Source organism: Sapajus apella, unplaced genomic scaffold (genome assembly GCF_009761245.1).
Source record: "Sapajus apella isolate SASKATOON/1434 unplaced genomic scaffold, GSC_monkey_1.0 scaffold4, whole genome shotgun sequence".
Lineage (NCBI taxonomy): Eukaryota > Metazoa > Chordata > Mammalia > Primates > Cebidae > Sapajus > Sapajus apella.
The window spans coordinates 32,496,974-32,510,666 of NW_022436944.1; the positions used below are offsets into that span (position 1 = coordinate 32,496,974).

General features: G+C 47.5%; 1 protein-coding gene across 1 annotated transcript in view; it reads left to right on the forward strand.

The window, feature by feature from the left end:
• The window catches only part of RAB6B (RAB6B, member RAS oncogene family), a 72,804-nt gene that overhangs the window by 32,119 nt on the left and 26,992 nt on the right, over nt 1-13,693 (forward strand). The window lies entirely within an intron of this gene.

A 13,693-nucleotide genomic window follows, 5' to 3' on the forward strand; every position in this document is an offset into this window, starting at 1 on the left:
TTCTGGAAATTCACACCTCGGTAAAGGAAACATTTTCCAGAGGAAAATTCTAAAAATAGAGAGTCTGTGTTCTCTTGCTCCCCACAGGCAGATCCAACCCATGATAGTGTTTGGCTATTCAGGGGAGTCATCATGTGGAGGAGGAACAAGATGAAAAATGAGAGAGATGAAAATGAGAGTGTTAGGTGAACTTACGCTTCAAGCATGGTTGTGAGAGTCGTGTTTGCTAGGACCTCTCTGTCTCTCTCTCTCTCTCTCTCTCTCTCTCTCTCTCACACACACACACACACACACACACACACACGCACACGGTTACTGAGGAGAGGCTTCCTGGAGAGCTGATGTGATGAGCTTGTCCAGCCCTACGTGGGCAGAAGGCTGGATACAGTGACCTCTGCAGCTCCTGGCTCTAAAGGGGTGGTCTAGGGTCAACCAGAGACCCAGAGGTAGCTCCAGGTGGCCTGAAAGCCACGTTCTTGGGGGTTAATTTGGGTGTCTCTTTCCTGGTACCACTGGTGAGTAGGGAGGTTTGTGCAAGTAAAGCGAATTTTCCATGCAACTATAGCTTTTTGCAGAAGGCACCAAACTTAATCATTATAACTCTTTTAAAGAAAAAAGATGCCATTTTCTTCCTTAGAGACAAATAATAATTTTTCTATGCCAGTGTATTGTGTGAGATACTAGTTCCAAGAGGCGTTAGTAGGTGTTACTTGGGAAAAAAAGAGGTGGTGGGTTCAGAGCTTATACAGATTTAGGGAACACTGGGTGAACAAACGTAAATCTACTGCTATACTGCAGGGTTTCTCAGAGCCTGACTATATCGGCGTATGGTTTTGATTTGCTGAAAGAAGGATGTAGTGTGTAGAATCTCACAGATGTATTTGATTATGGAATCCCGTGGTCATCGAGTTCTCAAAGGACAAATATTTATAGAACACACCAGGGACTGCTGTTCTAAGATGTCCCTCTCCCTTTCTGGATTTCCAGGGTATGTGGAACACAGCTCACTGCAGATGACAGCTCTGTGTCTACTTTTCAGTCTGTCTGTCTCCCCCTGGACCAGTTATCCTCCTTGGCTTAAATACAAGCCCTCTGTCTGCCTCTCTCTCATTTTTACTCTTTCTCTGCTATGGTCTCAGTTTTTACTTTACATCTGCTTCTCCTCTGCTATGGTCTGAAATACTGGCTAGCCAGTGAACTTGGTGGAAATGACTATAGGAATTGTCACAAGGCTGTGGGAGAGCAGCCCTGACTGATGTGCACAGCCTCCAGCGTGGGCTGGGAGGTGTTCACCTTGGTCACACTTTGTCTTTGTTGTATCCTCTCTGGGCCAGGGCTTTGTAGCACAAAGGCTCTCCTCCTAATGAGGGGAGTTCTATGCTATCAGTTTGAATTCAAGATGACAGTTGTAACAGACTTCAGTTCCAAAGTCTGACTTGGTATTCATTTATTTTTGTGCATGCATGTGTGTGTGTGTGAATGATTTCATATATTATTTTGATTTTTTACTATTAAGTTACTTATGATACCTCTTGTTAGTGTCCCATTGAAAACAGTGAGTCTCTTGGTTGGCTGGTGTTCTTGGCGGTGGTGGGTGGCAAAGGGGGACCCCTCGCCTGTGCAGTGGGCCCCATTAGTGGATCAAAGCTTCAGCTCCTCCTAATGTCATTCAGGTTCCTCAGAATCTCGCCCTACCTTCGTGTCAGTGTGGTCTCCGTGGCCTACTCCTTGTCCCCCATCCTGTGGTCCAGCCTCCTTCCCTGCTCCTGCTGCCCTTGGAGTGACACACTGTTATGCCTCCACACCTTGGCTCATGTCTTTTCCTCTGCCGGAATGCCTTTTCCTCTCTTCTCTGCTGCGAGAATTCTGACACATCAAGGCCTAGAGCAAATGTTTGCTCTGAGCAGCGAGGCCCTTTCATCCTCTGTCCCCTCCATGACCCTTTCTCCTATAGCATCATCCTCAGGGCTGGTTTAGCCTCTCACCTGTACAGTAGCTCCTGTGTGCTTCTGGCTCTGAGCTGGGCTCTGCGCTTGGCTGAGGCCGGGACCCTCTGGGACCTACTACTGCATTCATGAATCTAGCACAGGGCCTGGCCATATTGATGTCACCAATGTCTACTGGCACCAAAGCAGCATGGAGAGTTGGCCTCGGGCTTTAGACCAATCAGATCGAGAGGCCCCAAGAACCCAATGTGGTAGAAAGATGGAGAAACCTCAGAGAGTACTGCCCTCCCCCTTGTGGGCTTTCCCTTTAAAAAAAAAATTATTGCAGCAGGTGGAATTCCTTTCCCAGTGCCCTTAAAAATGGTAATTAGGCTGGGAGGCCAGAGTGCTCCAATTCTGTGCATCCACAGGCTCATTTTAGTGGATTCTCTGGAGATGGAGAAGGGGAAATGTTATTTTGTTTGTTTTATTTTTCTTAACATGGTGGCAGAGGCACTTGGGAAGTAGACAAGATCCCCAGTGTCTTTAGGGGCTCAGCTCACCTCACCCCAAGCTGTGCCCCTGCACAGTAGTCACTCTCCACCACCCCTTCAGGTGCCCTTCCAGCTGTACAACCTGGCAGAGCCGCCTTGCGTTGATTGGCTGAGGTGCCCAGACAGTTCCTAGAATGGAATCCACCCCTCCTTCCCTCTTTCCCTCCCACGCTTTCTGTTTCTGGCCCCACTACTCCCCTCCTATTCACTCATTCTGACAAAAGACGTTTAACAAGTGCCTACTCTATGTTTGGAGAGGCAGGAGAAAGTAACCTGGCCCCAGAATCTGGCCCTGCCTTCAGCCAGGGCATGGTGGGTGGGGAGGTCTTCAACCCTATCCTCAGTGAGTCCTCCCTCAGTCTGAAGCTGAATGTGCAGGAGACCCTGAGGGGCTGGCATGAGGACCTGGGTGTGTGGAGCTGGGTTCCACAGACCGCTCAAGACGTTTTGTCCACCTGGCAGGCCCTGTGAGATGCCTCAGGAGAGCAGGTCTTCTGCCTCCTCCTGCCTCACACTTACCTCCTCACCCCCAAACTCACACACACACACACACATGTTCTCATGACACGTGTACTCTCTGGCCTCTCACCACCCTGCCCATCACCCAATCTAAATCCACTCACTTGAAGAAGTAAAAAAACAAGAGTCACAGCCAGATGAGATTCCTGTCTGCAGTGGTTCTCTTGTAAGTAACTACTTTCAAAATTCAATATAGAGAAAAACCTTCCAGTATGGGCATTTTGATGAGACTTGGCTGTCTTTGGGACCAGCCCCCCCTTCCCCTTCTGCAGCCGGAATGAAACATACCTGCAAGCTTTGTCTGTGAGCCACCTGTGTGAAACCTGCACTCATGCCATCATGGAAGGGTTCAGCTTCTGCAGGTGGCTTCTGGAGTTCAAGGGGGAGGATTTGGTAGCAGCACTCTTCTGGGATCTCTCATGGGCTCTCTCTCCTCCCAGCTGCCTATTAGCATTACCTTTTGGGGGATGGCTGGGAGATTCACAGGCTGGCTCGGGCACTGTCCTGCTTAAAGCCTCAGTCATGATTGTGATATACTCAGAGCCCACTGGCTCATCCTTGGGCCTCACCATGGCACAAGTTAAGAAACCACTGACCTAATGAACTATCCCTGGGAGCAGGTCCCTGGCCTCCCAGAGCTCACCCAGCTGTTCTCAGGAGGACACAGAGTGGAGGAGCATTTCTGGAGACCTGCGAAGCTTTGCCTACGCTGGGTCCCTCCCTGGGTCCCTCCCTGGGTCCCATGGAGCCATTGGGAACAGAGTGGCTGCCTCCTTGCCCTCCCAGGCCAAGGGGTTGCCCTCCCAACCTCGGGGTTGCAGCAGGAATACAGTGAGGATCACCTGTAAGGCCAGAGCCGTACAGGTGATCCTCACTGTATTCCTGCTGCTCTGCCCTGCGGCTTTCCTCCCTCTCCTCCTGGGGCTGCCTCAACAAATTGTCGCAGAGTGCCTTAAAACAACAGAAATTATTTTCTTACCATTCTGGAGGCAGAAGTCCAAAATCAAGGCACAGAGGGCCTTGTCCTCTGAAGGCGCTGGGAGAGAATCCTTCCCCTAGCTTTCAGTGCCTCCGGGCCTTCCTTGGCTTGTGGCTGCTTCACTCCACTCACCACCTCATCTTCAGCATTGGATTGAAGGGCCCACGCTAAATTCAGGATGAGTTTTCATCTCAAGATCCTTAACTAATCACATCTTCAAAACTGCAATTTTCAATTAAGTTCATACTCTGAAGTTCCAAGTGAACATAAATTTGGGGATGGATAGCCTTCAACTCACTCCAAAGTCCTGGCACCTGCCAGTCTGATGCCAGTGGGGACTGGACCTTCTGGCCTGTTCCTCAGCTTGGACGCCTCACTGCACCTCCCAGCATGGCCCCCTGCAGGCTCACAGCCCCTCCTGCCCTTCACATGCCTCCCGTCCAGCATCTCGACCTGGTGAGGCCATTTCCCGCAGGGTCATATCTTGGCAGCATGTCTTTTTATTATCACAAGGTATCTCCAGATGATTTCTTAGTGTAACATTTGTAAGTTGATTTAATGAAATAAATACGAGTGTTTCCTGGGGCCTGGTCATTGTGTCTGCAGGCCACTTATCTGGCTGCTCAGCCTGTAAACCAGCACCTGCCACTCCCCAGTGATCTTGCGCTACTGAGAGGAGCTGAGCTCCACAGGCAGCACATCCCAGCTGCTTAGGGAAGGGCACACATGAGAGGTCATGGCGCATGGAAGGCTGTGCTTCATTTAACATGGTGTTTGGTGCTCTGCTATCTCTTTCCAGGGCAGCACATTCTCAGGTGGCCCAGGGAGTTGCCAGCCTTGGGCAGCATGACCTTAATGAACAGAGACTCGGGGCTAAAAAGACCCCGCACTGCCTTTGCTGATGTGGGTGAGGTGGGGCCCCATGAGGAAAACAGACCTGAGTGAGGGTCAAGTCAGAAGGTTCCCCGTGGACACACACCCACATACTCATGGACACTGGTCCCTGGCACCCACCCCCATCCCAGGAACAGAAAAGGGGTGTGAAAAGAGACACCTGTAGGACTTTGGGCAAGAGTCTGAGGTTACTGAGCACCTTTTTGTTGGTGTAATTTTCCATTATCTAGATTTTAAGACCTATATGAGCTACGGTTTAAATACAAATTAACAGCCAAGCATGGTGGCTCATACCTGTAATTGCAGCACTTTGGGAAGCCAAGGCCAGAGGATTGCTTGAGGCCAGGAATTCAAGACCAGCCTGGTCAACATAACAAGACCCCATATTTATAATTTTTAAAAAAAATTAGTTGTATATAGTGGCGTGAGCCTGTGGTCCCAGCTATTCAGGAGGCTGAGATGGGAGGATTGCTTGAGCCTGTGAGGTCAAGGCTGCAGTGAGCCATGATCATACCACTGCACTCCAGCCTAGGTGACAGAGCAAGACCCTATCTCAATCAGTCAATCAATCAATACATACATACATATTTGCCACATTCCTACCTCTAAAGTAGGCCTGGATTATACAGGGGTTAAATTCCATCTGATTAATTTCCAAGTTAAAAAAAATGCAGTACTAAGATGCTGAAAAGCTTGTCATGTTGGAGTGGAGGGCAGTAGCGGGGCCTGAGGGTGGGCTGTTGGCAGGGATGCATTTTGACCTCTGTGGGCCTCAGGCATTTTGCTTCATGGGCCCTAACATGGGCTGAATCGTGTTTCTTCAAAACTCCTGTGTTGAAGTCCCAGCCCCCAGTATCTCAGAATGGGACTGCAGATGAAGATAGGGTCTTTACAGAAGTAAAATGAAGTCATTAGGTGGCCCTAATTCAATATGACTGGTGTCCTTATGAGAAGAGGAGAGGAGGACATAGGCATACACAGAGAAATACAGCGTGAGGATGCAGGAAGAAGACAGCCATCTGCAAGCCAGGGAGGGGCCTCGGAAGAAGCCAGCTGTGCCTACACCCCAGCCTCGGACTCTAGCCTCCAGAGCTGCGAGGAAATTACTCTGCTGTTGAAGCCATCCAGTCTGCGGTACTTTGTTATAGCAGGCCTAGGAAACGAATACCGGTCCCTTCCTTTAAAATGTTAAGAGTTATATTTTTACAGCTATGTTGGTATAGAGATTAATATAATTCAAAGTAGATTTATTATAATTATAGTCATGTCTTCTTCTGAATTTAAGAGAAAATGGAAACATTTTCTTGGCCCTTAATGTCTTATGGGCCTTGGGCCTGGTGGGTGAGTTGGCCCAAGTGACTGGGACTGTGGAAGGCCCAGGGGACTTGGGATTTTGGGGTAGGAAGGGAGTGTCATGAAGGGCTCCGGACCCAGACACTGACAAGATCAAAGATACGGAGTTTGTGGGAGGCAGGGCTGGAGGGGCGGGGCTGGGAGCAGGGGTGGCAGCTGAGCGGGGGCACACAAAGACTCAGATACAGCTGTGTGTGGAAGGGCAGGGAGGGCAGGGGCAAGGGAGGAAACACGCAGGGCTGTGTGGGAGGTGAGCGAGGGGCCTGGGCCTAGGAGAGACAACACAGGAGGCAGAAGGGGCGCGGGAACAGTGTGTCTGTGGGGTACACACAGAAGAGGAAGAGGCCTGAATGCACCCCAGCTTTCTGTCTGGACATGCTGGAAGAACATCAATGCCATCAACACAAAGAAAAAGGAAGAGTCCAGTGGGAAGTAATGACCAAACAGCCAAAATGCTTGAAAATGGCTATTCTATGAGGCCAGCCTGGGAGAGTTTGGGCAAATCTAGATTCTTAAAGCCCTAAAAATTAGTGTGTTTTCTCTGATGTAATGTAGAGCAAAGGCAGAGTACCAGAAGAAGGGGCCTTTTACCCACAGAATCTAAAATGCCATGTATCCCCAGCACCTGGCGGAGATGGGAACAGGATCTTCCTCCCTGGTAGAGGTGGTCAAAGTGAGGGCACATGCCAAGGAGAATAATTCAGCATATCCCCTATGCCTCAGTTCTTTTTTTCCCCCTCTTCAAAAAGAGGCCTGGATTCAAGCTCCAGGTTCAAGTCCCACTTAGCTGGGAGACCCTGGCCAAGCTTTTCAGTTTCTTAGTATTGTTTTTTTTTTTTTTACCTGGAAATTATTCAGATAGAATTTAGCCCCTGTATCACCTAAACCAGTGGCCTTAAACTTTAGAAGTAGGAATGTAATCAATTTGCATTTAAACTATGGCTCATATAGGTATTAAAGTTGAGGTGATGGAAAATTACGGGCCTAAACTGCTACTGGTACAAATATGCATTACTATACAGGAAGAATGACGGCAACGCTACAACAAATTAAGATGATGATGAAGTGAAACAAATGATAACTTTCTGCAGCGTCCCGACCATCCCAGCGTGTGCACTCGTGCTGCACTTTGCAGCTCTGCCAAATGGTGCTCGACCCTACAGACTTCGGGCAGAGCACTAGACTGCAGTCCTTGGTTAACCCTGGCAACATGAGGATATTTTTTATATTAATAGAGTAGAGTTACATTTTTTGCAGACATTATGTTCTGGAGTCACAATATGAGGTGACACTTGTCATGAAATCTGAATGCTAGTCACTCTGACAAGATGACCCTGCCCCAGAGACTCACTGGGGCACCACAAGTCGTCCAGGTGCTCCCTCTGGACATTGACCTGGCAAGATACTCCACTGTTAGACTTTTGAGGGCATCTGAGAACTTACTTATGATAACCTACAAAATGAATCAGGAAAGTTTACTAAAGCCTAGAGCAGAGAACTGCATCCTGAGTCCATTCCACTTATTAAATGTATCAGGAGCTACTGGTGGGCTCACCCAGTACCCGTTGGCAACCTCCTACACCCTCGCTGGATTACTTTAGAGACTGTAAAAGCTAAATTGGGCTTTCCCAGCCTCTCTAGAGGCTAAGGGTAATGGTGTGACTCAATTCTGGCCAATAAGACACAAGCAGCAATCTGCTGGAGGGGGAGGGATTCCAAGAAAGGCCTTGCTTTTTCTGCCTTGAATGTGGATGTGATGCCTGGAGCGGCAACAGCCAGCCCGCACAAAGATGAGAACCCACGGGCCAGGACAGCAGAATGGAATAAGCAGTAGTCCAGGGGCCTAATGTACCACCACTCAGCGTGCCAAGCATACTGCCCAGGCTCTACCATCCTTTCTTTCTCTCCCTCCTCTCCTGTGCCCTTCTGTCCACTTCTTAGCACATGTAAATTAGAAGTGTAGTCCCCTTCTAGACTCACAGTGGCATAAACAGAGGAGAGTTTCAATTTTGTAGATGCAAGAAGTCTTGATGGGACCTGTGGTTGGCACGCTGAGTGGTGGTACATCAGGCCCTGGACGACTGCCTATTCCATTCTGCTGTCCTGGCCCGTGGGTTCTCATCTTTGTGCGGGCTGGCTGTTGCCGCTCCAGGCATCACATCCACATTCAAGGCAGAAGGAGCAAGAGCTTCCCTGGAATCCCACCCCCTCCAGCAGATTGCTGCTTGTGTTTTATTGGCCAGAATTGAGTCACACCATTACCCTTAGCCTCTAGAGAGGCTGGGAAAGCCCAATTTAGCTTTTACAGCCTCTAAAGTAATCCAGCGAGGGTGTGGGAGGTTGCCAACGGGTACTGGGTGAGCCCACCAGTAGCTCCTGATACATTTAATAAGTGGAATGGACTCAGGATGCAGTTCTCTGCTTTAGGCTTTAGTAATCTTTCCTGATTCATGTTGTAGGTTACCAAAGGTAAGTTCTTAGATGCTCTCAAAAGTCCAACACCTGGAGCATCTTTTGCCGTTAAGAGTTGAGGGGAGGGCTGGCACACATGGATGCATTGTCATCCTTTGGGAGGCCTCTTGGCGAGCTTCAGACCACACAATCTTGAACATGTGAGTAGCTTTTGAAGGGACCCACTGTTATTGATCAAATTTAACCTTATTTAAGGTTTGAAGGTGTGTGTTATTTTCAGACCACAGTCAGGAAATAAAAGAGCAATCAAATATTTAAATTGGGTCGTGACTAAAGTACAAGCCACTCTCTGTTGGGAGAAAAGTGGCGTCCAGGACCATATAGACTTTGAAACTGAGGTGTCTGGAAGAATGCAGGTTCCTGTTCTGTGGCCTCCTGAGCCAACATCCCCTCCCCCGGGACGCATTACTGCACTTCTGGCAAGGATATACCCAGCCTGTTTTCCAGAGGCTGCTGTCTCATCTCTCCAAAGCACCCACTTGCCAGTCTGGATCCTGAAGTTTCAGCAGGCTCATTTGCAAGCTAATTTGCATGACTTTACCCTGATACTTTCATCTAATGGTTAGTGGTGCAGAGCACAAACAGCAGCTTCATTGTCAAAGGCTTGTCATGCCCAGATGCTTTCTGCCACTTATGGATGCTTCTCCAGCCCTGGGCCCAGGCCTGGCCAAGGCTAAAAGAAGCATATACATGCCTTTTCATTATTTCTCTTCCTGAGAAGAGAATCTTGAGTCAATTTATGCAAATTACCATGCAGATTTCCATTGCAGACTATTACTTGTCAGAATGTGGATACAAAATTGTATTTCATCATAAATGCACATAGCAAAGAAGACTTTCAACAAGTGCCTCAGGAAACGTCTCTTTCCTCCGGGATCAGCTGGGCCAATGGAAGCTTCTGTGCAGAAGGAAGCATGTAATGTACTGTCATTTTGCACTGTGTGTCTGAACCCCTGTACATACTGTTTAATACCATGTTCAGAAGAAGGTAAATGTGGATGCAGCTATATAATCTGTACTCGTAAGATTCCTCACATTTTGTATAAAATGAATTGCCTGCCATTTCTCATGCACAGTGCTGTTTGTAAGCACATAGATATTAAAGGAATAAATAAGCATTACCAGGGTTGGAGCAATCTAATCCCAGCAGAGTGCAGCCCAGCCTTCTCAGAGGACATAGTGCCGTGCAGGAGGTGCACGCAGCATAGCTGAGGAGGGAGTAAAGGGTCCTAGGGATCGTGGACTGGTTGACAGGAGACTCCCCAAGATCAGGCCTGCTGCTCATGTTGTCTTGATATCCTCTGTTTACATCCCTGTGAAATAGTTACCAGCAAAAATAATTTGCTTTATACTTAACAAGAGAAAATGCAGTTCAGAGAATGAATGCTTTGACCAAGACTCCATGGCAAGCTAGAAGAGGGAAGTAGTCTCCTTTAGAACCCCCTCTCTGAAGGTCAGCTTTTCCTGAGGCTCTGGGAATGCTTGGTTATTGAGATGTTTATAGGGATTGCAACCACAAAGGTTCTAGGGCAAAGAAGCTGGGGAAACATTGGGTTCATTTTCCTTCATTGCGGAACTCACCAGAGCCTTTAATATGCCAGTGTGCTTTATGAGAGGCTTTGTACTAGGGGCTAGAATATGTAGCCTTTCCCCGAAATACTTGATCACCATTTACTTTTGTTCCAAAGATCGTCTCATGGAGTTGTGTTTCACATAGCCAGACTGAAAAACATTGCTGGAGGGTCTCCATGGGGTGGGTTCTACAGTTTCTCTTAAATCTCTAGGTCAGTTGGTTACTAATAACAATTCATCATTTTTGTTTATGCAGCATATCACAGAGTGTGTGGTACCTTCACTTTCTCTAACTCATTTGATCCAACAGCTCTTAAAGGAAGCTGTGATTTTTCATGTGTTAGAGATGAGGAAGCCAAGGGCCAGGGAGGCTAAGCCATTTTTCCAGATTGCTCCCAATCCAGTGTCAGTGTTGGTGGAGCACTCAGACCCTGCCAACACTGACAGAGGTCACCAAAAACAGACTGGGGTTCCCTTGGCATACTGCCCCACACAATTATGTTTGGATGGGGGCACTCTGCTAGCTGCACGGCCGTTCTCCTGGGGCAGGGTGCATGACAGCTCCTCTGGGGCTGGCTATGGTCTGTCCTGAGGGGCCTTGACAGGCAACCTAGATTTGCGGGCAGACATATGCTCCCCATCCCAAGGGCCTGTGAAGCCCCCTCTTCATCTCAGCTCCCTGGGATTGCTGGGCTACGTCCATATCATGGATCTGGGCTTTATCTTCAAAGAAGAAATGACACCCTCCCTACCCCCCACACTCTCATACCCACATATCATACTACATGCAAATAAATACATAATTACATACACATGTATATCCCCATTCATTCACGCGTCTGCTCACACACACTCACCCACCTTCCTACCAGTATACACTGTGGCCTGTGAGGAAGGGTACCCCGTGACAGGTCATAGGAAATTACCAAGGTGGCTGGGCCTTTTTCAGGGGGATGTGGCCTACCTGAATGGCTAGTTGTTCTTTTCATCTGATGTCCTTATATCCCTCCAAAGTAGGAGCCACAGATACAGTACAGATATGACTGTACTATAGATGCAGATGAGGAAAAACTTGCATCAAAAAGGAATCAAGGGTAAAGGAGATAGCTAAAGCAGAAATATTGTATGGAGCTCAGCATTTACCTTTGAGTTTCCTGGTGGCTGGAGGGAAAGGAAATACCATGCATGGCTCCCACATGCTAATGACAAAGTACTCCCAGGTTTGCATTGTGAGCCAGATATTGCTAATACCTGAGCAAGGTCACGCAGTAAGGCAGGGAGAGTGGTCAGGTTTAGAAACAAGGGTTTGCCAGGCATGGTGACTCATCCCTGTTATCCCAGCTCTTTGGGAGGCTGAAGTGGGAGGATCACTTGTGCCCAGGAGTTCAAGACCAGCCTGGGCAACATGGTGAGACCCCCATCTCTACAAAAGAAAATGGTTTTTTTTAATTAGCTTGACATGGTGGCACATGCCTGTAGTTCCAACTACTTGGAAAGCTGAGGCAGGAGAATTGCTTGAGCCAAGGAGGTTGAGGCTGTAGTGATCTGTGTTCATGCCACTGCACTCCAGCCTGGGCAACAGAGTGAGACCCTGTCTCCAAAAAAAGAATCAAGGGTTTCTCTGCCCCAGACTACAAAGAGGTATGTGTAATGGCTTGGCAGGTAGGACATCTAATGACAGTGTGACCAGTGAGGTAGAGACTTTCTTCACATGGTGATTTGTGATACATACATTCACAGACCTCCAAAATGCAATGCCATTGTAATCTGGCTCACCTGCTGCTGAAACCATTCTGGAGAGTGTAGGCAAAGAAGCCTAAGCCCATTGTCTCTGAGGATCTGATTTAGCACAAGTCCGAGACTGGAGGACCCAATAGAACAGTCGTAGACACAGCTCCTAGACAGAGCTCAGCAGCCCCAGGAACCCCAGGAGCACCATTGGCTTTGATGCTCAGCGATCTTGGATTGGCTGGTGAGCCCAGCTGCCTCACAAGACCATACCTGGACCTTGCTCATTCCCTGTGATGAGGAGAATGCCCGATCTAATTTTGTGGCTCTCCATGGAGGTGGCATGAATAACACCCAAGTGTGGTCGTTTCTCATTAGTTCTAGTGGTGTGGTTGCAGGTACTTCCAGAGAAGCACCACCTTGGGCCATCCCTTAGTGGCCACCATAGCTGGGATGTGCTCCAAAGGATTCAACCCATGAAGATCGTCTTTTATTTCATCACCCAAAGCCCGTGATTTATCATCAGAGAAGATGCATGTTAGTTCTTATGACCTTGCTGACTTGCTGTGGGACCTCAGGCAAGTCACTTCCCTTCTGTGTGGTGCTGGCTTATCTGCAAAGTGTAGTTAGTGTTCCCAGCCATGTAAGCCACTCCTCCCTTTGTTGTTAACAGTACCTTGTTTTAGTCACCCAGCCTCTCTGCATCTCTCACGCCCACCGAGTCCTGCCTCTTCTTGATATCATTCACATGTACTCGTTTCGTCTCACCCTGCTGTTTTCTGCCCATGCCTCTTTGCCTGTCCAGACCTTTGCAGTGGGTTTTGTTTCGTCTCCCTTGCCTTCATCCCATTCACTGTCCTTCAGTCAGAGTTATCTTTCTAAACCCCCAGCTACATGGAAGTCCCTCTTCTTTGGTCATTTATCCAGTTCTTTGGCTCCATCCTGTTCTCTACAGGCAGTTCACAGTCTGTTGGTCCTGAATCATTTTTGTTTTTCTGAAGAAACTGTGTAGTTCACACCTCAGGGCATACTGAAGCCATTACTTTTGTCTAAAACAGTGTCCTGCATTTACCCATGCATCTATTTACCATTGCTGATGCTCTTAATTTTTTCCAGAGAATTCTAGTTTCTGTGACCTGTCAGCCTGAACAGCTTCCTTTAATATTTCTTATAGTGAAGTTCTGCTTGCCACAAATCTCTTTGTTTTTGTTTATCTAAAAAATTTTTATTTTTTCATACTTTTCAATTGAAGAGTATTTTTACTGGATTTAAAATTCTATTTCCATGTTTTTTTCCCCTCTTGAACACTTTAATTATGTCATTCCACTGTTTTCTGGCTTCCATTTTTTTCTAAGTCAGCCATCATCCCTATTCTTTCCTTGCATGAGATATGTCATTTTCTTCTGGCTGGTTTCAAGATTTTGTCTTTGATTTTTAGCAATTTGACTCTGATATGAATACACATGTGATTTTGTTCCTTTTTTTCTTTGATGTAATGCTTGGAGTTTGATGAGGTTTTGAATCTGTAAATGTGTCTCATTTGTATACTCAGAAAACTTTTGACCATTATTTATTTAGATTTTTTTATCCCATTCTCCATCTCCTCTTCTTCTGGGACTCCAATTAAACATATATTAAGCTGTTTGAGGCTCTGTTTATGAGAGAAAAAATTTTTTTCTCAATTTTTTTCCTCTTTA